General features: G+C 38.5%; 1 long non-coding RNA gene across 3 annotated transcripts in view; it reads left to right on the forward strand.

Moving 5' to 3' along the window:
- LOC107516423 overlaps positions 1-26,199 on the forward strand; it is a 184,042-nt gene that overhangs the window by 81,341 nt on the left and 76,502 nt on the right. For 2 of the 3 annotated variants that reach the window (XR_001598293.2, XR_001598294.2), the window contains exon 1: positions 16,997-18,807. The exons of the other annotated variant lie outside the window; for it this stretch is intronic. This is a non-coding gene — a long non-coding RNA (uncharacterized LOC107516423). Of the gene's footprint in view, positions 1-16,996; positions 18,808-26,199 lie in introns of those variants that run through there. 3 annotated transcript variants of the gene reach the window in all.

The raw sequence follows: 26,199 nt of genomic DNA on the forward strand, positions 1-26,199 counted from the left end.
AGATTTAGGGGCTACGTTGGATCCTATTTATAGCTGATATATCAACAGGGCACTGGTGACATTTGTTTCACAACCAGAATTCCTTGGGATGTTATCCACCCCCCCTAGTTTACTCATAACCTCTCTCAACCTTTATCACCTAATTTAAACAAGAGCTTTCTACTCCCTGACTCAGATTACAATAAATTTCCTTGACCACTTGATTGAATTCTACGTTTCTTCATATTGAATTTGCCTTGAATTCTTTTCATGCTTTTGTATGACTCTCTGGCCATAGCAGGTGAATGACAGTTGGCATGGCCTTCTGGGGCTTGCAGGACCTGGCCTCTGTTTACCTTTCTGGGCTCCTCCCACAGCTCTCCTATTGGCACATTAACATTCTTTCAGATTCTCAAGTTGTGGTTCCCTCTGGATTCAGGATCTTCACACATGTTGGCTCTTCTACCTAGAGAAATGTCTATATCGTCTTCTTCTGCCTAACCACTTCCCATTCTCCCATTCTCAGCTTCAATATCTCTTCCTCAGGAAAGCCATCCTTGCTAAGACTAAGTCCTCCTAATTTCTCATTCCTAGCATCTACTCTTAGGAAAACCTTGACTGCATCTTGGCTGAAGACCGTATCTCTGTAACATTGAAAATATTTATTTACATAAATGTTTCTTTGATGTTTGACTCCACCAGTAGACTCTAAGCACCAGGACGGCTGTTTTGTTCATCACTGACATCCAACACAATGCTTGGTTCACAGTATGCTCTTGATAAGCCAACAGTTTAATAAGTAGATGAGCTCAAGAATGAATGAATGACTGAGTTAACAAATAGAGCTTCCTGGGTGAAAAAACAAGGACACTATCACATGTTAAATTAGGGTCAGAGGATTACATTCTCAAACAAAAAAGGAGCAAAGGTATACCGTAGTCTCTCAGATGTATGAAGGTTGGTGGGATACATACTTTGAGGAGGTGGGGGGAAGAACACTGATCAGAATTTGTGTCATTACTGTTAACCAGACTCTGTGTGGAGTCTCCTTATGGGTTAGCTCCCTCTTTATGACAGGTTTGTAAGGTAGGTATATAGATGAGGAAATCAAGTTTCTGAAAGGTTAAGTAACTTGTCCCAGGCCTCATCACCAGTGAAGAAAAGAGAATGGACTCAAATTAAGATCTGTTTGACTCTGTTATTTTCATTATCCCATAATATCTCAATCTTGCAATTAATTTATTCCATCAAAAAATATTTAGTATTTGTTACATGTTAGGCCAGTGCTAGGCACTGAAGGTACTCAGATACATTTGGTGTACTTGCTTTCTTAGGTACTCCACTGTTCTTGGGGAAAGCAAATATAGTGTATAACTATATCATTCATTCATTCATTCACTCATTTACTCAAAAAATATTTATTCAGCATCTGAAAGAGTGTGGAAAGTCATTGAAGCTATTTAATCAGAAGGGTGACATGCTTGGATCTGCGTTTTGATAAAATTACTGATAAATACTATGGTAAACAGGCATGTGAGAGGGGGCAAGCTAAAAATGGGGGTACTGCGAGAGCAGGGAGGAGACAGGAAATGAGGTTAGTTTGAACAAAGATGGTAGTTGTTGCGATGAAGATGGAGACAAGCGGGCAAACATGAGAGATGTGTAAGGCGGTACTATGAATGGGACTTGATGATGGATTGGACACAGAGCATGAGTGAAGGGAGATGACAACGATAACCCCCAAGTTTCTGGCTTGACTAGTTGAATGAGAGGTGTGTGGCATCATTCCCTGAGTTAAGGAGTACTGAAAGGGGACCAGGTTGGAGGAGGAAAGATCATAAGTTTACCATTGAACCTGTAGAGTTTGGGGTGACTTTGAAATATCCCAATGGGCATATCGAGTAGGAAATTAGATGAACGCTTTGGAACCCAGAAAAGAGGTCTCAATTGCTGGTAAATTTAGAGAGTACAATAAAGTAGATATGTACAGGTGCTATAGGAGGAAATTTTGCTATAAAAGGACATCATACTTGCTTAGATAAGGGAATTTTCATCTTTTGTAATAATATTACCTTATTATGATATAATGTTTTTTTAATTTATCAGCCCTTCCAGATCTACAGTAGTCCTTCCTTATCCTTGGGGATTATGTTACAAGACCCCTAGTGGATACTTGAAACAATACATAGTACCAAATCCTATGTATACTATGTTTTTTCTATACATACATATCTATGATAAAGTTTAATTTGTAAATTAGCCACAGTAAAAGATGAACAACAATAACTAATAATAAAATAGAACTATTATAATAATTTACTGTAATAAAAGTTATATGGATGACTCTGGGGCCATTATTAAGTTAAATAAGGGTTACTTGAATACAAGCACCATGACACTGAAACGGTCAAGTTGATAACTGAGATGGCTACTAAGTGACTAACAGGCCGGAATAGCATATGCAGCAGGGAGAGACATTGGACAAAGGGATGATATCATGTCATAAGTGGGACAGAGTGGGAAAGTGCAGGATTTTGTCATGCTACTCGGAATGGTGCACAATTTAAAACCTATGAATTGTTTATTTCTGGAATTTTCTATATCTTTGAACCGTGGTTGACTGTGGGTAATGCAGCTATGCAAAGTGAAACCGTGGATAAGGAGGGACTACATTATTTGAGTATCATGACACCTTGCTGAGAATTACCATCCACATTTTACAATTCAGAAAACTGATGCTCAGGCTTTCATGTTTGAGAGAAGAAGCCTGGATATACTTTTCTCTTATCTCACCAATTCCTACTTTCCTCTAATATCTCTGTACTGCCCAAATGGCTATAAAAATTAAAACTATATCTGAATAAAAATGTTACAATGCTATTTGACGAAATCCTGTCCAAAGAATGCCAGGTAAAAGACTATGTTTGCCTTGTTGTGTGAAAGTGATGAGCTCTCTCAATACTGGGTTGGCTACTGTGTGCTATTAAGAGACCCCTGCCCCTGCTGTAGATAGCATTATACCACAAGGAGACACCACAGGACAGAAATGGCTTAGGGTTATTTCTGCTCAATTTTTCTAATAGTTTGCATTATTTTTTTTCTGCTGTCAGAGGGTCGAAGGCTCTGAAATTGCTTCTTCTCAACCTGTGTTGTGTTTTCTGGTCCAGCCAAACTCAGGAAATGATATACGATCATATAAAAGCTTAGTGCGAGGATAAGGACGTGGGGTGGGGCAGTGTGTCTTAATTTTGTCAGAAAGTCTTTGCCAGTCTCCAAGAGGGTGGTAACTCTCAAGTGTTACTGCCTTCAAAAACAAGTTGTTGTTTTTTTTTTTTTAAAGAGTAGATCCTATTTATAAAGTCTCACAAAGAGAGAAATGTATGGAACCCAACAGGAAGCCAGTGTCTTCTTCTTATCTAGAAGCAAAGGAATTATGACCACAGCTGATGTGCTACATTCTTTTATGGGTGATCTCCTTTATAACATCCTTATTGTAAAATTCAGGTTGTTGCTGTTAATACAGGTAAACTGACTTCTCCATGGTCACAGGACTCATTAATAGTAGTGTTAGAAGTGAATTTCATGACTCATAACTCAGCCCACCTTGCCATATAGACAGAAGCAGAATTTTATGTGCAACTTGGAGAGTCGTTTTGTTATTCTCCTCTTATTGTCAAAGAAGACCATATTTACGTTGTTTTTTGTATATAAGAATCTACGTAGTTTAGTTGCCGTTTGTATTAAGATATCTAGAGGAGATTACAGTCATTCATTGCTTAATGACATTGCTTAAGAGGTTCTGAGAAGTGTATCATTAGGTGATTTCATCATTGTGCATAACAGAATGTACTTAAACAAAAATACACACGTATGCTATATAACATGGCCAGTTGCTCCTAGGCTACAAACCTGTACAGCACGTTAGTATACGAAATACTGTAAGCAATTGCAACACGCGATAAGTATCTGTATATTTAAACACATCTAAACATAGAAAAGGTACAGGTACAGTAAAAATATGGCGAAAAAGACAACAAATGGTACACCTGCATAGAGAATTTACCCATAAATGGAGTTTAGAGGGCCGAAAGTTGCTCTGGGTGTCAGTGAGTGAGTGGTGAGTGAGTGTGAAGGCCTAGGACACGACTGTACACTACTGAGGACTTTATAAACACTGTGCACTTAGGCTACACTAAATTTATAAAAATATTTTTCTTCAATAATAAATTAAACTTTGCATACTATAACTTTTTTACTGTATAATTTTTTTAACTTTTAACTTTTTGACTCTTGTGGCAACACTTAGTTGAAAACAAATACATTGTACAGCAGTACAGAAATATCCTTTCTTTATATCTTTATTTTATAGGCTTATTTTTCTGTTTAATATTTTTGTTTTACTTTTTAAACTTTTTTTTTTTTTTTAAAGCTAAGGCACAAACACACACCCTGGCCCAGGCCTGCATAAGTTCATGATCATCAATATCTCTGTCTTCCACCTCCATGTCTTGTCCTACTGGAGGTTCCTAAGGGCAAAAACACACACGGAAATGTCATCTATAATAACAATGTCATCTTCTGAAAGCCTTCTGAAGGACCTACCTGAAGCTCTTCTTGAGGAGGCGTCACTCCTTTCAGAAACATGTCCATGGTTGTTTGATTTGTTTCTTTTTTTCATTGTAGATTCACTTGTAAGCAGATAATAATACACTGTGAACATTCCTTTCTATTAATGAAAACTTTTTGGTATTGGAGTCCATGTTTTCAAACTTTTTAAGTAATTTGTTGAGTTCTGAAGAAGCTTCTGCTAAACAGTTCACTGTGAATTTTCTAGGGGGTTCTTTTTCTTCTCCTGCAGTTTCCTTTTCTCTTGCTTCTTCTTCGGCTATGAGTTCCAACAACTCCTCAGGAACCTCTTCTGGGAGCTCCTCAATGTCATCCTCATCTGCTTTCAGATTCAGGTTGTTTGCCATCTCAACCATACCCTTGTTGATTTTTTTAACCTTTGTGCTAAGATGTTATGACGGCTACTTAAAAAGTAAAGTAGAATTCAACTTAAAAACTGTAAAATACAATGTTAATGTAAAGTATCTAAGTTATATTATCCCTATGTAATTATCATTATATCCATTTATAATCTAGACAGTTTTTCAGTCTACTAGAAAACAAGCTGTATATTTTTGTAATATTGCTATGTCTATGTCTATATTTGGCTCTATATCCATATCCATCTCTATATCTATATAGTTATATAAAATGATCTGTAAAGGATATATACCAACATGTTAACAGCTACTATTGCTTGCAGATGGAATTATGGGTAAGTTTATTGTTTTCTATATTTTATAATTTTCACACAGTATTAACTATATAATAAAAATTCTTTTAATCTTTTTTTTTTCAATGTACCAATCTGGAGGATTAAATAAATTTCAGGCCCACCTGAGAGATTGTAGGAGCAATGGTAGTCCTGTGCTCAATAACCTTGTTTAGCCTGGGAAGTGAGTAAAAACTAGTAAGTAAGATAAAAACAGGTTCAAGCACTGACCGAGTGATTTATCTTTTGAAATAATAAGATTCAGAGGAAGCTGCTGGGGAAGTTATTTTGAAGGGGGTCGGTGGTCAGATGTGCACTAAAGTGTGTGATTGGCGTGACGGTGAAAGCGGGAGAAAGAGGCTGTGATGACCACTAAACAAAGGGTCAGCAGTGAGGTCCAGTGCAGTGTGGATACAGGTCAGCAAGTTGACTGACTTTGTAGAATAGAAGCTGAACTGAGACTATGGCACTAAATTTATGTACACACGTTTATGCTTTAGAGAGGCATCCACATGGACATTTGGTCACAACCACAAGTATTATATATCAGTGCTATGATTCTTATGGTTATAGGTGGTTGACTAAAGCAGTCTCAAGGTGCAAGTCTTGCTTACCTGTAAAATGTGTATGTACTTCTTCTCTGTATGGAAAACTCACCAATAAAAATGGCCTATGAAAATAGACTTTAGGTCTGAAATGACACAATATGACTCTCCTGGGACCTGTTGCAAGTCTCATTTTACATGTAGTGGCCAATGTGTCAAGTAAGAAAACTAGAAATTTTGCTAAAGTTCTTAGGCTCTTATCAAAGTTGTTATGTTCTTATCACAGTTTTTATGTTCCTATCAGAAGAACATATTGCCAATGTTCTTATGATGGTTATCAAGAACAAACTGAAATCCTCTACCCCCACCAAGCACCAAGTTTCCATCAATCTTGATCAAAACAGCATAAGAAAGTTCCACCTACTTTTGGAAATGTATGGAGAAGACTATTCATGAGTACTGGTTCCTGGCTTCCCATCGGAAGCTACTGTTTCTCATGAAACTTACAAAATACCTTTTAGTGTAGGAGTTCTAAAACAACAACAAAAATAAAAATCCCCAAACAAACAAAACAACAGTACCCACAAGGTACTATAGCAACAATATTATAAGATAGTTAGTTGTGAGGTAGATGCAAAATATTTATGGTAGTCAGCATAAACCAGTTTAGTCAGAGTTTGCTTATTCTGGAGAACAGAAACAAAAATTACTAAAATTCTACATGAGAATATTTATGAAATTTATCTAATGGCATTGAATCACGAGGGACAGAGCCCTTGTAGTATAGGTGGTAAGCTTCAAGGGACTGGTTTATGTCAATAATTTGACAGAAAAATATTTAAAAATACATAAAAATATATTTAATATAATCACATGTATTAAATGTTAATATGTATATTTAACAGATACATGTTGCATTTCAGTGAATATCAACAGAACAAACAGAACAAAGAATTAGAAAAGATGGACATTTTCACTTAAAGTGTGTATATACACAATTGATATAGAGAAATGCTAGGCGCTTGTAACTTCTACTTTTGCAGCTATAATTAAACAAAAAGTCATGAGTGAAATAGTGATTCTCCAAATTAAAATGCTTTTATGCTCACTTTGAACAAACACTGTGTATATTTTTATGAACTTCAATTGCACCTATCAAGTACATATTCTGAAAGAGTTCTTTTTCCAGAATGGTAAATTTCTAATCTAACAGCCTGACTTCTCAGAGATAACAATTCTAAAATCTGAACAGTAACACAAAGTCTCTTTGCAGGCTTTTGGAGAATGTAGAAAAGCAAAAAGAAAGTCAAAACTTTCAAGAAATGACCAGCATCAGTTTTACCCTAAGGGCAATCGTGATGCGGTTAGTAAGAGTTAAAACTTCAGTGGAAAACCTGGACTCGTCTGGCAAAACGGTTTAGAGGAAGGAGGCTTGGGCACCTGGGACCACCAGAGAGATGGGAAAACTCCAGAAATGAGAGAACCAGAGAAAGGAATGTCAAAGTCTCTTCATAAACTTTGCCCAAGACTCTGGCAGACTGTTGAACCGCATGTGCAAAGCTACCATCAGGACAGGCAAGTTTGCGTTTTGCATTTTGAGTCTAACCAAGTTAATTGCCTTTGAAAGGAGAGAGAGAGAGAGAGAGAGAGAGAGAGAGAGAGAGAGAGAGAGAGAACACTTTGTAGTAATGTAACAGAATTGAGAGTCTCCACAGCATAGTATTAACATGTCCAAGACCCAATTCAAAATTATGAGAGCCCAATAAATATGACCCATTCCTAAAGGAAAGAACAACCAACAGATGCCAACTCCAAGAAAATGTAGACATTGGAACTGTCAGAAAAGAACTTTAAAGCAGCTATTATAACTATGTTAAGTCAGGTAAAAGAAAATACGCGTGTAACAAAATAAAAGATAGACAATCTCAAAAGAAAAATAGGAAATCTTGATGTGCTTTTTTAAAAGTGAGGCAAAGGGGCGAGGTTCAACAAATATTTGAAAAGTTGTATATATCCCTGAATGTGCAATGGTGATGTGTCAAGTATGTGACTGCCATTTGTCATAAATGTCCTAAATGACAAAGAAATAGGAACTGCTGTATTAAACAGTAAGGGACCACTGATCTTTATTATTTTTTTTCCTGATTGTTAGTTTTTTTTTCATTTGTTTCTTTTTGGTTTTTTAAGGAAAAGATTGTCACATTGAAGACTAGCTTATAAAAAAATTCTTATTAAAAGGTATATAGATGATTGAAGAAGAAATAGATTGTAGATGGAGTACCAAAAAAAAAGGCAAGAAATATTTATAGCAAATATAACAATATGTCATATTGTTATCATATAAAGTACCATAAAATTGATAAAAAATGGAAGAAAAAAGAAATATAGCAAGATATCAAAGAATAATAGACAAAAGACACACATTTACAATTCCTAAAATAAAAAAAAAACATTACAAATGGTAAACAAATGTAAAAAGAGGCTGGTCTCAGTATTATTCAAAGTTATTCAAACAGAAACACTGAATCACTTTTTAAAATTAAATTTATTGGGGTAACAGTGGTTAATAAAACTATATAGGTTTCATGTATACATTCAATAATACATCATCTGTATATTGCATTGTACATTCACCATCTGAAGTCAAATCTTTCATCATCATATGTTTGACCCCCTTTAACCTTATCTACTCCCTTTTCCCTTTTTCCTCTGGTAACCACTAAACTGTTTTCTCTGTTTATGATTTTTTTGTCTGTTTGTCTTGTTTGTTGTTTTCAGTTTTATATTCCACATATGAGTGGAATGGGTCTTGACTTTTTCTGACTTATTTCACTTAGCATGATTATCTCAAGATCCATCAATGGTGTTGTAAACAGCAGTATTTCATCTTTTCTTATGGCTGAGTAATATTCCACTTTTTATTGATTAAATTAGCAAAACTTTGATGCTGCTATTTAGTTTGAATTGAGGGGTTAGGAAAACTATACACATTCTTATGCTATATATAAAACAATTCAACTGATTTGATAAGTAATTGACATTATGTATCAAGAGCTATAAGAGTATTCATATTATTAAACTTAGTAATACCAAATTTGGATATTTAGGCATAACCTTACACTTTAAAAGGCTGTATAAATTAAGTTGCTCATCCATCATCAAGTAACTTAAGTTGGGATACATTCATGGAATAAAAAGTTATGCAGTCATTAAAATCTTCCGGCTAAGAAGACAATGTAGGAAAATTGAAAGATACTGTGAGTGAAGGAAGCAGTCAATAATATTTATGATATAATAATTCTCTAAAAAAAGGCACAGTAAGAAATTAATAACAATAGCTAATAGTAAAACAGAACAATTATAATGTACTATAAAAGTTATGGAACTGTGGTCTCTTTCTCAGCAAATTAACATGAATTTTTCTTTCTTTACAATTTTGTGGATAGAAGATTCATTCTTATTATAGATATTAGGAACCTCAGCATATGATTTCTTTTCTTTCCTTATTAAGTCAAGAACTTTCACCTTTTTACTTAAAGTACTTTAAGGCTTCTCTTTGGCATATCCAAATCGCCATGATGAGAAAGGCATGGATTGAAATGTGAGGAGGAGGTCAGACAGAGAGTGATTGACCTTGATGATGTGTGGGCTGAGGGAGAGGGCCCTATCAAGGGTGTTTAGAGACTTCAATCCTGGGCGACCGGGAGGAGCTGACTCCAGGATACAAAATAGAGAACACTTTGAAAGACAATCGCATAAAGATGTGGTACATATATACAATAAAATATTACTCAGCTATAAGATAAGATGAAATACTGCCATTTGCAACAATGTGGATAGATCTTGAGATTATCATGCTAAGTGAAATAAGTCAGGAAAAGTTGACAACCATGATTTCACTCACACGTGGGATATAAAACTGAAAGCAACAAATGAATAAGACAAATAAAAACTTAGACACAGACAGCAGTTTAGTGGTTACCAGAGGGAAAGCAAGGAAGGGAAAGATAAATAAAGGAAAAGAGAGTCAAATATACAGTGATTAAAGGAGATTTTACTTTGGGGGGTGGTGAACACAATGAAATATACAGATGATGTGTTATTGAACTGTATACTTGAAACCTATATAATTTTATTGTCACCTCAACAAATTTTATTTAAAAAAATAGAGAATACAGGAAGTCAGCAAGTGTAGAAGGGAAGAGTATAGATCCCATCTTGGGCATAGTTAATCTGAGGGACCACCAGAAATGGGAGAAGTCAGGAGAGGAGGCATGACACTCGTCCGCATAGGAGTGAGTTGCTGAATTCCTGAAGTGGGATGAGGTTACCAAAGAAGAGTGAGGAGGAAGAGGTAGAGGACAGAAACTCAGTTAAGGGCAAGAAAACGAAGAAGGACAGTGGGACAAGAGCAAGATTAACCAGAGTCCCAGCTTCCTTACTCAGACAAGTGGAGTGGCTGGTTACATGGGTGGTCCCCAGTGAGCCACGCTTTCCTTTCCCTTGAACATGGTCTGGGCCTGTGACTTGCTTTAACGAGTAGAACATGGCAGAGGTGATACTGCGCCAGGTCTGGATTTAGGCCTAAAAAGGCTGCTGCTCATTGGGGAGCTCTGAGCCATCATGTAAGAAATCCAATTATTCTGCTGGAGAACCCATATAGAGAGGGAGGGGCCCTGAGACTACATGGGGAGAGAGAATCCCAGCCATCTCAGCACCCCAGATGAGCCCAGCCTGTTAGTTGTCCCCAGCCAGGTGCCAGACATGCGAGCGAGCCATCTAAGATATTCCAGCCCCAGTCACCATCTGATGCAGCTTTATGAGCAATCCCAAGTGGGACCAAAAAAGAACCGTTCAGCTGAGCTTCAGTCCGCCCACACAATCATTTAAAATAATAAATTGGTGGTCGTTTCAAACCACTAAGTTTGGGGTAGTGTGTTATGCAGCACTAGATAACTGAAACCATAAGTTAATCAAGGAACTTACCCTATCCTCAGCTTTCTTGCCTACAAAACTGAGCGATAAGTATATCATCCTGATAATAGGTTTGCCATAATGGACAAATGAGATCATGTGCTCAGTGATTCTGAAGTTTTTCCACAAAAGCACACTGGGTGGCAGAGGACAGTGAATGACAGATGTCTGGGGTCCGGAGGGTGTGGCTATTTTTTAAAAGCCTTGTGGTTTCAAATTAAACATTGCAGATAGTCTTGAATGCTCCATAAAGAGTCCCCATTATTATTTTGTAATATACTTTCTCCAGTTCCATGAACCCTGGTTATCCTGTGTTTTTACATCCTTCTACTGCATCATGGTGAAACTTCGGGGGTATGAAATCCCAGTTGGAAAGATATAGTTGCATGTGTTCTGTAAATGTGCAACAAAGGAGAATTACTGAGAAGAAGAGACAGACAAGGAGTGGATATTCAGGAGAGGCAGAGGAGAACCAAGAACTCCTCAGGTCTTATAAACTGAGGGAGGTTTGTTTAATCATCAAATGCTACAAAACGGCCATTAGTTTTGGTGACTGGTAAGGCAGAGGTCTCTAAGACAATGATTTCTTTGGTAGGAGGCAGGAGTCAGGGGTAGAGAGAAAGTGAACAGTGGACTCTTTGAGGATGTTGGGAGGGAAAGGAAGGAGAGGAATTTTGTTCGGCTAAGTTTTTAGAACAAAAGAATGTTGCACATGTTTTTAATGACAGGGAGAAAAACAATGAAGAGAGAAAGAACTTGAAGCCTATGAGAGAAGGGGATGATAAAATGAGAGCCAAGATTGAAGAAGAGTCGGGAGGCTTAGGATGAGTAATATGAATAGAAGAATTAGTCTCAGAAAGAATATAAAAATCGTCTCTGTAACAGGAGGGGAGTAGATGGCGGGAGAGAAAACAGACATTTATAAGTGGAAGGGAGACAGGGCAAGGTTCATGTAACGCAGCTTCAGACCATTAGGACACCAGGTCACCTTCAGAGAAGGGACGCTTGGAGTCTTGAGGAAAGTGGAAAAGATTTAATATTCTTCAAGAATGATAAAGGGAATCAGCTGGAGGCAAATAAAAACCCAAGCGACAGTGAGAGTCTGGCTTAGGGTGGAGAACATGAATTTATTGTGTCATCAGTCACTGACCTCATTCAATAACTATTATGAGAGAGAGAGAACATGGGAAACATGTGCGTGTGGGTTCCTAATGGTGGGGATTGCAAAGTCAGCTAAGTTGGGAGAAAGTGTCTGAGAGGGACACCAGAGCTACTGAGCCTGGTTGACCATGTGGAGTGTGATCTCGGCCGAAAGCTTGTTGGTGGACTAAGGGCATGTAACAGGGTCCAGGGGTAGGACGTGATGGACAGGAAGAAGCTGGAGTGAGGGGGGAGGAAATGCTAAATACAGTTAGAAGCATTTCACATTTATAGTTCTTGAATTTGAACAATTGCCAATAACGATATGTTTGAAAGTGTAATTATAATCCTGAATGGCTGAAGCAGAGTAAAGAGGACAGTGAATGGTCTGAGGAAATTCAGACCAGTGGGTTCGAAGTGTTGCTTTATGGCTGGCATGGTGGTCAGTTTTATGTGTGAACTTGGCTTGGCTACAGTTCTTACTCAGTCAAACTCTAATCTAGGTGTTGGGAAGATATTTTGTAGCTGCGATTAAAGTCTATAATCAGTTAACTTTAAATGAATGAGATTATTTCAGATAATCAGGTAAGGTTTGATTCTATCAGTTGAAAGGCCATGAGAGCAGAGCTGAGGCTTCCTTAAAGAAAAGGAAATTCTCCCTATGGACAGAGGCTCCACCAGTAGCCAGCGCCTGAGAATTCCAGCCTGCCCTTCCCGGTGGCCTGCTGTATGGAGTCTGGACTTCCCTCCCTAGTCCCCACAACTGTATGCAGTCCCTTCCAATTAATCTCAATATGTTATCTCCTGGTAGTTCTCTTTCTCTAGTTGAATCCTGACTGATATAGGTGATAAGGGATGAGCTAGAAAGATTATAGGCTTCTACCTGCTCCTGCTCCTGCTCATGTGATTTTGACACTTCTTCGTAATATACAGGTGAAAAGATGGAAGTAATTCAGGTTTGAGATGGAAGGAATAATAGATGGCTGGCCGACTGGCTGGATGGTTGGGTGACTGAAAGAGTAAGTGTGAGTGAGTGAATTGTTTCATATATCTTGCCTGTAAAATAGGAAGAAAAAAATCCTGCTATCTACTTGCCTGTGTGGATGAGATAAATGCTAAGGGGTAGAGTTTTTGGTAAATATGAAACATTTGTTTTCCATTTTAACCATCGACCGAAAGTATGAGACCTACAGAAAACATTTTCAGTTAGTGTCTTTCCAAGTCACCCAGAGCTCTCTGTGCATTGAGGTTTCCAGTGCTAAGCCCGGTGTGAAGACCTGCTCCTGTGGAAATGTTGGTCCTTTGTTTAGTAGACACAAGAATGGTGGGTTTAATTTAGGACTTGAAGTGAGATAAAATAAACAAGGATCCTTTCTATTTCTTGCCCTTCTCCTTCTCCCTCTTCCACAGGGGGTATAAAATAAAACTTCACTTTGTTCCACGAATGTTTCCTGAGTGGCTCCTGTGAGGAGGTGAGCCGGTGGGGTGGGGCGGGGGCAATGGGAAGATTTGAAACACCTGATAGAAAAGGTGGAAATTGCTCCTCAGAATTCCACCAACCAAACCCCGGTTTTGCCCTCGCCTTTAGGAGAGTTAAGGAGGCTTTTAAATTTGCGATTCAAAGCTGTGCACCATCTCTCTAAAATCAGAAATGTATTGCTTCCACTGGTGCCTCTCTGATGGTGGTGACAGGTATGGCTGGTTGGATGAAACAGATAGATAAATTTGTGAGAGATGACCTCAAGTCGTGTGTTTGCTCTACACCCAGAGCCTTACGTCGCTGCAGGACACCCTCTATGAGCACATGGGATAGCTTTCCTATATGAAGATAAGGATCCCTGGTTCTGCCTGATATCTGCCTGCTGCTGGTGTTCTGATTTATCTGGGCATGGCTGGCTACCTGTGGAATAACATGGCATAAGCTTCTGTGCTTGTGACTAAGGAACCCCCTTGGAGAGAACTTATCCAGAGGGAAAAAGGAGCCAGGCATGCTAAGCTGACCCGGTAACAGAGCCGTCCGTGGTCATCAAAGGAGCATAGTGACTGTAAGGACACTGTGTTTTTTTGTGTGCGTTGCTGGATTCTGATAACTCCTGGAACGTAAGCAGAGAGCACAGTTGGGAAGAAATGGAAGAACTGTTTTGCCAAAACTACAAAAAATAGTGGGATATCAGAGAGTGTGGCTTTAGTAAGTGTTACTGAAACAGGAGGGGAAAATTCTACCTCACTTTGCCACAAGTCACCAAGCAGGTGAGGCACCGTGAGCGCTGGGGGTGCCGGTGGCGGTGCGGTGAGTGGCAGCGGGCTCTGGCAGAGCCCCAGCCCTGAGCAGAGCATGTGCAATGCCCGCGGAGGCATCTTGTTCCTGGGCACACAGCAGACGTTCCCTGGGACTCCCCGAAGTGCTTGGAGGCTCTTTGCAGAGTCGTGGCAAAGAGCCTGTGATAGCAAAGCGTCACTGTTTCTATGACCGCAGCTCTGTCCATAGGCAGGTTGGATCTGAGGAAAGTCAGGCCACACATGGATTCAGAGGACACACCGCCTGGTTCTGGTGATGAGTCTTTCTGCTAAGTAAAGCTTGGAGTGCCAACCAAGGATCACAAGCATTATATATTGTCCATCATACTTCTTTTGGTCAAACATACTGTCAATCCTGACCTATTTATTTGTAGGTATGGGTTAATTAAGCACTACCCAGCCCTGTGTACACTTCTTTAGTGTAAGCTTTCTTTTTGTCCAAGGAAATTGAGCCATAGCCACTTCCACTTTCTTCTTCTGTTGGGCTGGCTGACTGTACTCTGGTAAACTTAAATATCTATCCAGGTACTGTCTTTTCTCTTCCAAGTGAGGGCCCTATTGCCTCTTGGTCTACAGGCATCAGAGAACCGGGCTTAGCTGGAGTCAGGACGGTGTATACTCTTTCTGCTCTGAATGGCTATTGAACAAACAGACAGCCTCATTTTAGAAGTTCTTGAAACACCATGTGCACAGCAATGAAGTTGTTCCCTCTCTGTTGGATCATAAACTGCTTTATTTTTTAACTGTGAAAGGGGCTGCGTGCCTCCTGGGGGCTACTCCTGATGCACAGCCAAAATGTTATGTTTTGTTCCCAACTTCCTCACAGAAGAGGACCTGACCAGTTTATGAATACCAGAAAACATGCATTCGATTTCTGCTTTCAATCATTTTAAAGGAAGATTTATTGTTCCTGGATATGTATCATTAGACAGAAGTGATGGGATCAATAAAACTTGGAATTGTATAACAAGAGAGGTCAGTTTCTTGCTTATTATATTTATAATAACAGAGTTCATTAGGTATCACTCTGCTTTATGAAAGCTGCTGAATCAATAATGCTCTTATGACCTGGATAATAATAAACCTTGGCATTAAATGAGTGATACCAACACGAGAGTGGGGAGGCAGGGAAAAGGAGGCACTGTCGCCGTGCATGGGAAGAGCTCATGCATTTCACGTTGGAACCTGTGAAAAAGCGTCCGTTCCTTCCCCTCTTCCAACACATTCTTCTCTTATTCATAAGATATATTCAAAGATGGCAACAAATTTCCCATACTACCTTTACAGCTACTGGTTTGGAATGACTTTTGGCTACTTGCTGGGGTGGGGAGGGGGGTGGGAGGGAGGCGGGGGGCGGGGGGAGGGGATGATCTCAGAGATGAATTGTCAGGACATTAGCTTCTCTTCCCATCAGCTTTAGGAACATCCTGTACTTGACAGATGTGAGTGTGTACGACCGAAGAAATACAATGTGAACAAGCAGTAAAAACGGGTGTGCTTCACTGGCTACCAAAGCTCAAGACCACGCTCCCTGGTCGTGATGAGTGGTGCCACAGCTCTCCAAGCCCTCAGACTCCAGCAGGTCTCCCTGCAGAGACAGCACCTAGGACGGATGTCCTCTGAGAATATCTTCCCACAATAAGGTGTAAAATGTTTCCCTGAAGGGCAAGGGTTGAAGAAGTGGTGTGATCTGAAGACCTCCTGAAGGAAACACAGCTGCTCTCACTTTTCTCAGCTCATAGGAATTTGCGGGTTCTGTTGTGGATCTTGTCCTCCTCTTATCTGTCGTCATCCTTTGTTTCTAGGAGAGCTGGGCAGTGGGGGGAGAACCAAAATGATGCTAAATATTCACAGGGAAGGAACTCTTTTGAGGTAAGGACCTTCAGGTCATTGCAATGGTCGGGGCAGAAGGATGGGGGTGGTATAAGGATGGTGACTAGAAGCTACTTGAATTCCAAACTGCGTTATGAAGCCAGAACTTTCTCATGGACTCGGATAGGCTTAAAATCTAAATAACATATTGTGTTCTTTGCAAGCAAAAGACTGTGATGACTTTTCTTCAGCTCACATAGGAAAAGTGTCTGCCACTAATGGCTCTTTTGAGGGGGGGGGGGGAAGATCCTTCTAGAGAAAGAAGCCATAAAGAGCCAGATTTTGGTGGTGGTGGTGGTAGTGGGGGCGGGGTGGTGGTGGTGGTGGGGAGTGGATAATAAAAGGCCTGACTCTTATTCCATTTTATAGAGAAACAAAAAAATCTGTCTGGATTCTGAAAAGCTAAAAATTTAACCACCTCCATGACTCTCTTTTACATGAAAATGTTGAAGTTGAGCAAATAAACAGTGATTTCTTTTATTATTATTTACAGAGAACACTGCCACCAGAAGGCATGTCTGTGTTGGCCAAGTTCTCCTTAGAGATGGTGATTAAAAGAAGGAATGGGTGGAAAATTAGTATATACAAATAGCTATTCAGACACGGGGGTGAAATGCTAATGCAGTGACCTTTAAATCTTCATTTTTCTTTATTTCTCTGAATGCTAATTAATGGACGTGTTTAGCACCAGGAGGAATTTGCGTCCCAGTCCATCTCCCCGCTAAGCAGTATTTTGAACATTTCTGGATCTGAATCTCAGAGAATGGCTGATCCAATCTTCCTGAGGCTCCCATCTCTGCTGCCACATTGTGACTTTTCCTCTGAGAGCAAAAAAATGTCATCATCCAGCAGCTCATTAGCATGGCTGTGCAGCCTCTGCGGTTAGTAAGGTGATTAGTTTCAGAGCTAAGTGGAGGTTGCAGAGATTCCAGTATGTTTATTGACTACTGTCCCTGGACAGCAGAACCACTGCCTGCTTGTTAAGGAGACCTGAATTATTGCCTGCCCAGAGCTGCAGGACCCCAGGAAGAAGCGATGTGGTAATTGGGGCTTTTCTTGAAGCAAAGGGCAAAGGTAAATTTGTAATTCAGGCAATAACCTTTAGAGTGATGCCAAGGGACGCTCTCTGGAAAACATTGCCTTCATGCAGCGAGGGCAGTAGACTGAGCGTGCATGCTGAGTTTTGGGTTGAGAACTCCTACCAGTTTGGAGAAAGAAGAAATAGTTAGGATTGAATGAAAATGAGTTGGAGTTGTGAGGCAGGAAAAATTAGATTAACTTTTACAAGGGGAACTTTCTACAGGCATAGCCCTTCCACAGTGAAAGTTCAAGCAGAAGTTGAGGGACATCTATACTTCTTCAGTTTTCCTCATCTATAAAATGGGGATATGATACTACCTATCTCACAAGGTTACTATGAGAATTAAATAAGTTAATATTATAAAGTGTATATAGTAAACGCCACATAAGTCTTTGATGTTATTATCACCAATATTATTTGTTGATAAAGGAAGGACATGCTAGAGGATTTGGGTAGGAAATTGGACTACATGGCTTCAAGATCCCCCAATAACTCTTGGGCCCTATGACTCATTGGTTTAATGGTGGAAGTATTTCGTACCCCACAAATTTCTTACATGAGTATTTAGGGCACACTGTTCCACCTGTTCTTCTCAGTCCCAGCGGATGTCTTTGGAACAGTAATGATCTTTCTATCTGATTTTCTTGACCCACTTAGAGCAATATTTATTTACTTAAAACCTACTTTGTTTCTGAAAGATTTTATGCAAGACATTTAAAGTAAGTTTGAGTGTGCTTTGAGGTACTGAATTAAATTCTCTAGACTTGCCTCTTGCTGAATCATAGCTTTTAAAAAGAATCTAAAACCAGCAACTAAATTGGTAGATGGTGAGGACTAAGTTTAATATTTCTAAAAGCATATCATATGGGTGTGCTGGGGGTAGACAGAAGTATAGAAAGGAGAGTAGGAAGAGGAAGACACTGAAAATATGACTCACAACAGTTTCAAATTATAGAAGGAAAAAAGATCAAAATCAAGTGTTCAGTAGACATAGGTGACATAAGAGTACCAAGAGCACCATTTCATTGATTTATGGCCCTCCTGATCAGCTTCTAAGTATTGTCCATTGGAACCATTCCATACCACCGCATGGGTGGCATTCAAAACGTGACAGGGCTCGTGAGGGAGAAGATGACAAAGAGAAGCCCTGCTGTGTGTCAGACGCTTTCTAAACATTTTCTGTTTGAATAGATGATGAGGAAGTTGAGATCCATAAAGATAAAATAAGTTGCCCCAAATCTAGTTAGTAAGTGGTGGCGTTGGTACCCCATCCTAGGAATGCCCAATTCCAAAATTCATGTTGCATCTAATACTTTCTTTCTCTCTGTTGTAGACAAATGACCATTCAGCATCCAATAATACTGAAACTTGGGAAATGGAGGGCTCGTCTATGTCTATAATTCGTGAAGAAGTATACCACTTAATCTCTAAACTCCTTGATTCTCACATAATCTGAACATTTAAAGAAATCTGGTTCTATAACTTTCCATTTCTGTATCCAGAAACTTGTTGGTAAAGGTGATTTACATGTGAGAAGAAATTAGTTTAGAAGACTATATAACTTGGTACCAAAAATTGATAAAGGATCTCTCTCTCCATGGGTAAGCCAAACTCTAAATATTTAAAAAAAAAAAAAAATTCATCGAATTTTGTTACTAATATAATACCATCTAGAAATAATTTTTTTGGAAGAACCACCAGTTCTTCTAAAAAACAAACATTGAAACAATACAGTATCTAAAGTACTGACTTCTCTAGCTTTACAAAGTACACCTACTGTTGCTTCTACTACATTCTAAGTTACGAGTGTTACCTCATCCATGAAGAATACTTGTCTGAATTAACTAAAATGATGACACCACAGAAGCCTTGCATTCAAGGACAAACTGGAGTCTTAATATCCCCTTTTGATTGACAACAGCCTAGAAAATAACAACTGGAACAATAGAAAAGACACATTTTTGAAAAATACCATTCAGTTCTAAAGTCCTTTTAGTAGTCATGATTTATCAAACAACTATTATCTATCAGGTATTAAGCTAAGTGAGCATTCTGTAAACATTGCCTTGCTTTCATCCTCTCAACAAACATACAAATTGCTATTATCACTGTTGCACTAGTGAGGAAACGGAATCTTTGAAATGTTAAGCAATTGTCTAAAGTTACAGAGTTAAAAAAATGGCTCAGCCAGAATATAACTTGGATCTATCTGATTTCAAAGCTTATATTTATTCACCACATTACCTGAGTTGCCTAATCAATGTAACTGTCTGAATGACTGTATCTTTTTGCAACTAGTTTCATAAACATTGGGCACTGTATATGATGCTGTGAGGAAGTAAAGGTAAAGAAGATATGCCTATATGTGTATTACACTGTGCAATGAATTCTGATATCAAGACAAATCAGATATATTATACCTTCAAGAAGCTTCCAGCCTAGTAGGAAAGACAAAATACATACATGAAAAGTATAATACATGGTAGAAGGGATGTCACAGAAGAAATTGAAAAGAGAGTAAAATATTTTCTCCTTTAAAAAGTCATGAGAACCAAACAGTTTTATAGGTGAGTTTTATCAAACTTCTGTCAACTGATGGGGATTCAACACCCACGGGAATCCCCAATGTGAGAGGTTCAGTGAAGACGTAAACTGCCATTAGCCACTTTGCCTTAGGATGAAATGCAGTAAACACATTTAAAGTACTTTAAACAGTTCCTGGTACAACATAAATATTCAACGCATGTTATCTGTTTTTATTGTTGTTTTTGTTGTGGTTTTGTGTGTGTATGTGTGTGTGTGTGTGTGTGTGTGTTTTAATTTTCTTGAAAGGTAGAACAGAGAGTCGAAGTTTCACCAAATTTTGATGGCATGGTTGAGCCTCTGGTTCAAACCAATCTTGAAGTTCTTCCAGCCTGTGAAACAGTTGGAATTAGGTTACTTGATGATTTTTTCACCTTGAGCATTCCTAACTGGTATGCAGAGTCAGTGTGATTTAACTTTATATAAAGGACAATTTTAGAGGGATGATTCTCAGCATCTACATTGTGTTTGAATTTATGCCTCATATAATTATATATACAAAATGAAATTATAGACTCTACAGGACAGGTGACTCTCCCCAACTTCTACTGTCCTTTATCTTTTGCTAATTGGTATCGCAGCAGGTGCCTAACCAAACTCTCTGGCTCCAGGCTTGTCCTATCCCTTCTAATCATCCTTTGCATAGTTTCAAGAGTTATCTTTAAAATTCAAATCCGATCATTTTACACATGCACTGATAATGCATCCATGCATTATCTGCTTAAAATTTTTCTATAGTTCCTGATTACCAACTGGATTTCTTTCAAACTTCTTAGCATGGCCCACATGGTCCTTAGTACCTACCTCAGCCTCCCTTTTAATTTTTGTCTCCCAGGACTATCTCCCACAAACATGATGGTCACTCTCTCCTGAACATGTAATGTTCTTGAATGTCTTTGAGCCTTTGCATGTGCTATTCTCTATGCCTGCAAAGTTTTTCTCCTGCTTTCTCTGTGAGGAAACTCTTCTTCATCTTTGAAGACCCTCAACTCGAATATCATCAGGCTAAGGAAGATTTCTTGATATTGCTTTGTAGAACCATTGGGATATGATTGAGTACAGACATTTGACTTTACAGAATTGTGGGAACTAGTTAGTTGGGCAGTTGTCATGTCTGCCTTCAGGGCAGGAAGTTGGAAAGAGAAATGTGGAGGAAGAACAAATTGGAACCAGAATTGGGCCTACAAAGATGAATTGGACCTGTGTTGGTCTTTTATTAGCTTGAGACCTCCAAATTTGATGCTGTTGGTGTCTGCTGCAGGAAAAGCCACTGAATTTTGTCATGATGCTTAATATGTACCTAGGAGTCAGAGAAGTTAAAGAAGGATGTAGTAGGAGTTGAAGTTGTGTGTTGTTGTGAGCCTGGCTGCTGCCCCTGCCCCCAAACCCTCCACCAGGTAAGCCAGCAGACACGCAAACACATACCACATGTGTGAGATGTCACAGCACCCCTTGCCTTGCTTCAATACTCCAAGTGTAATAAGAACATGGCTATTTCATTTTTCTGTCTTCCAAAATTTTTTTATTAAACAGCTCTTGTGGTCCATGCTAACCTGACACTATAGAGGGAAGAGAATTCTGAGAAACATAAATCCAGCAAAACTGAACTGACACAGTACAAATCCATTATACCTCCACATCTTCCTTTCACAAGAATAATAGTTCTTTGTGGATAGGTTTCCACCATCAGGGCATAAATTCTTTTGAGCAAGAAACATGGCTCGTATTTGTATCTGAAGTCACAGTATGTAGTAAGTGCTTATCGGTGTTCAATAGAACAATTAATAAAAAAATTCTTACACGTAGCAACTTAACACCGAGTGAGTTGCTATGTGTAAGAATTATTATTTGTTTCATTATTATTATTTCTTATATGTATTTCTTAATGGTTGAAAAACTAGTGTTTGGCATTTGTTTGTACAACCACCTGAATAGAATTTGGGAAGAGAGGAATTTTTTTTTTTTTTTTTTTTTTTTAACATACGTGCTTGAATTCCAGAAGGGAATAAACTTACTTCGTTGGTGAGTTTTGGTGGGGTGAAGCCTCTAAGGATACAGAGGAAAGCATTCCTTTTGTAATGCACTGCAAAGCTTTCCAAAAAAGTGGCAAAGGTTAATTATTTTAAGCATTTGGAACTTGGCAACAAGTAGGGTGGAACAAACATACTGACTAGACATATGCTATAGAACATGTTAATATTCCATAAAGTTCTCTCTGTCTATAGTGGTTTACACAGAAAGCTGAACATATGGCAGGCTTTGTTTGGCTTTTTCTCTGGAATCATCTGTTAAATCATGAGCTGCCACCTAATTACCCACTCACATTCTACTACTCCGCATTTTCCATTTTTGGTCTGATTTCTCAAAGCCTTCAAACACTCATTTTTAAAAACTTATTTTAAAAAAATTTAATTTTATCTGACCTACAAAAGAATTGTGGGTGTTTCTGGGAGACACTTTTAAAGGGCAAGGAATGTGGAATCCATATCCTGGCTCTTGGGGTTTATATCCTGTCAAGACAACATGTGTCTTAGAGAGGTAATGATTAATCATCCTACTAAAGAGAAACGAGAATGATGGGAACAACTGGGATCAAACTTTTATGTTTTCTTGAGCACCTACTATGTATAAGCATGTCTCTCTCAGTAGAGCAATGTTTCTCTAATTTTACCCCCCTGGGAGAGATGAGAGCCAATTCAAAAAAGTACAAGTCTTTCCTTAGGATCAGATATTTATAATTTCATATTTTCATTTTTTACTTAAACTAACAGCCACTGTCTAGTAATCTATAAAACGAGTTATTAAGACTTATTGAAATGTGATATTTATAAATTAATGCATTACGAGAGCTAAAGCATAACAACTACTAAAATATCTTGATTATTTTAAAAAGTTCCTGTGAACACTAGACTCTCTATAGAAAATTGGAATTCTTGAAAAATTTGAGAAAGAATGTATCCTTTTGGGTACAGAATGAGTGTTGATTTGGGGATGGTAGCAGTTTTTTAGTCTCATTCTCCTAGTATTAATTGTCTTGTATCTGTAGCTTTTACTTCTGTTAAAAGTTTGTTTTTGAGTGTGTAATATTGAACAGTTAGGTTTTCATTTCTATGTAGCTCCTTTCCGATTCTTGTGATCATGCAGTTCTTTTTTCACGGAAAAGTGGGAAAAGGAGATGTTAGTGTCCTGCACAGTTTTTCGCTCTGCTTAAGAAGGTCTCACACAACTAAGATAATTGCCTACTAGTATAGACAGACTACAAAGTTAAGGAATAATCAGAGGATAGAGAGCAGAGACTCAGCTCTGTCAGGAGTCAGTTCGTTTTCATGGTAATCATTCGTGCTGATGCTTTTCCATCTAGTAATTATTTTTAAAACCTACATTGGTAATAAAATTGTTTTACCAATGCAGCGGGGTCCAGCATCCCCACTCACACTTTAGGGTAAGCAGGGAACGAACTGGCCTTTAGTACCTTGTCTCACAACAGGAGAGAGAGCTGAATGAATGGCCCAGAATAATAAATGCTCTGTCACGCCTTGCTGCTTAAATATTTTATAACTTGTAAGCTCTATTAAAGGAAGTGATGTCAAGAGTATTTAGTGTAGATAGCTTCTAGCAATGGCTTTTTATTAAGAAAAATGACACCAATCATCTAGCTGATGATGGAGTGAAAGAAGACATTACCCCGCTGAAGATGGGCTTATTATTTCAGCCCCTGGAATGGTTGGCTGTTGTTGGAAAGTGTTAGGCAAAAGAGGACAGGAGAATTGACAGGGATGACTCAACCAAAATGTTTGCGTCTGGGTTTCTTAGTCGAGAGACTTTGATGTAGGAAATGATCTGTGACTGGCACAGTTTTTGTTTTAGTAAATGCTGATCTTTATTATGTCTGAAGAGGATCTGTGACTCACAGAAAAAAAAAAAGTGTATTCTAGACCCTCTCCCCTCAACCATCTTCGGTGCTGGTTGAAGGCAAAAATATCTTCACACTTCTTCAGTCTCCTTTTTAGAATTTCATTCCGTGCTCTGCATCCATTATGTACAGGACTGACTTATGGACCCAGAACACTTTTAGAAGCTCATGAAAATTTCTCAAAATCTTTTAAAATCGGAAGAAAAAAACAAACTTTTGGGTCAAAGAAAATGTTTTCATATATATTAACATAGTCATCTCTATACCAATGCAGATGTTGAATATAATTTGTAATAATTTTTTTTATGGAGGAACGGACCCACAAAGACACAAGTGCTTGGGGCCCCCACAAAAGTACAATGCAGTCCTAAGTGAGCATGCTATAAATGATTATGGTTGAATTGAAAAAAAAATGTTTGGATCTTTCAGTGTATCTCTCTGGAGACTCAATTACGTTCATGTAAACTGCAAGAAGGTTCATGAAGCAGGCAAAGAGCACTGATGGTAAGCCAGGAGATCTGAGATTGAGACCTACTTCTTTCTCATTGACTTTTGTGATGTTGAGAAACTCATTTAGGTTCCTGGGTTTGAATCAATTTTTAGACTCTTTCTAGGTTAGAAATCCGATTATACTAATCTAGAACAGATAGCAAAGGACTGAAATTCCTTCATGAAAAATTTTAGATAGATGGCAAAAGTAACATTTATTTGTTGTTTCCTGAGCTCATACTAAGGGCTCGATAAACACCTGTTGAATAGAGAACTTTGATGATGTTGGGTTTCTGCAAAAACTTTTGCTCTTTCAATCTCTGATCACAGGGTAGATGCTTGATCATCCAGGATGAGATTTGGAAGACAGATAATCAAGCCATGTATCCCCCAGTGTACCTTTCCAAACCTGTAATTCCTTCTTATTGAAAAAATTCTCAGCTATTATTTCCTGGCCAGGCTTAAAGATATCTGTAAAGTACAGCCTGTCATTGGATTCGGAATTAAATTGGCAACAGGGTGGCTGCCCAGGAGCCCCATGGACTCAGGTTGGCCTTCCCAAATGACAACATCCAAGGTAGAGGTGCTCATCTACTCAATTCATGCTGCCTTTGCCCACATAGTGCTCGCAAGTTTGAGCTCTGGTGAGTCTTCTGCAACTAGGAGCTGTGGCCTGGGCAAGACTGAAAGTCAGTTGATCTTCAGCTTCTTTCTTCACAACCCTGATGGGAAGGCAGACATAGTGAGTGAGAGTAACCCCACATACACATACACACCAATCTCTAACAGCTCCTTAAATTTTCTTTGCCACCCACTGAGGCCATGAATGATAATTGCCAGCAGAAGCTCAGATACACTTCCATCCAGATTCCTGAAAATTAATCTTAAAGAACTCTAGGACGGGATGGGAGTTTTTAAATAATTATCTTTATAATAGCATCGATGAGTGCATAGTAGGTGAAATGGACATGGACCCTGCTCTCTAAGACCATAAAAATCCCAAAGAAAAACATCAATTTGGAAAGAAAGCATTATTTTATTAAACTATTGTTCTAATGTTGCCTTAGAAGACAGTAACAGCATTAAAACTCTGGACCTTCTTCAGCACACATATTACAGAGTCATAACAAATAGTGGACTCAGCCTCAAGGCATGCTGGGGCCTTAAAGGGGTGACCTGGGGCTAAAGGCTGATTCTCCTCAGGTAGGGTTTGCAATTTTAAAGTTGCACTCTTTAAGTTGATGAAAGCTCTCATTTGCATGAGAAGAACTCTGGGCCATGTATTAGTTTATGTAATTCATATAGTAGAGAAGAGGTCTTCTCTCCATTTTACACAATAAGTACAGAGCTCAGGCTCAAATCTCAGTGCACAGAACTCTGCTCTTCTTACTTATAAGAGCACCTATGATCTTGTCTTCTGATTTGAAGATAGATCCATTTTGACAAGAACAGCTATAGATGAAGGTTGATCCACTGGAGAGGGGGCTGTCTGATTCCAAATTCCACACCTTGATTGATTGCCCAGAGAAGATTCAGAAAATGCTGGAAACAACTTTCTTCTCAATCTCAAGGATGTTTTACATGGAAAATGAATTATCTTGCCTTTTCAGAGCACACACAGGGGAAACTCATAAATGATGTGTCTGCTTTTCTTTCATGGCTGTAATTCTTGTTTTTATTGTGAGCTTTTTTTCTTAACACCTCTTAAAATGATATATAAACAAGTGCTTTTATGCTATCATAAGTTACCAGATATATATTTCTAAATTATGCAATTGATCCTGAAAAATATAAAGCCAAATTGGATATTAATGACAAGAAGCTGAACTCTTTTATCTTTAAACACAGACATTTTCAAAATTACTCTTTGTCTCTGAGCCTTTGCATCTTTAAACTTCTAATTTTAAATATTTTGCTGTTTCTTTTAAGTCTTGATTAGATAGGGTGGCATTCTGACTTCTGTGGTTGTACTCAGTCAATATTTTTCCTGTTTTCTACTTCATTATCT

This window comes from Rousettus aegyptiacus, unplaced genomic scaffold, assembly GCF_014176215.1.
Source record: "Rousettus aegyptiacus isolate mRouAeg1 unplaced genomic scaffold, mRouAeg1.p scaffold_m13_p_3, whole genome shotgun sequence".
NCBI classification, from domain to species: Eukaryota; Metazoa; Chordata; class Mammalia; order Chiroptera; family Pteropodidae; genus Rousettus; species Rousettus aegyptiacus.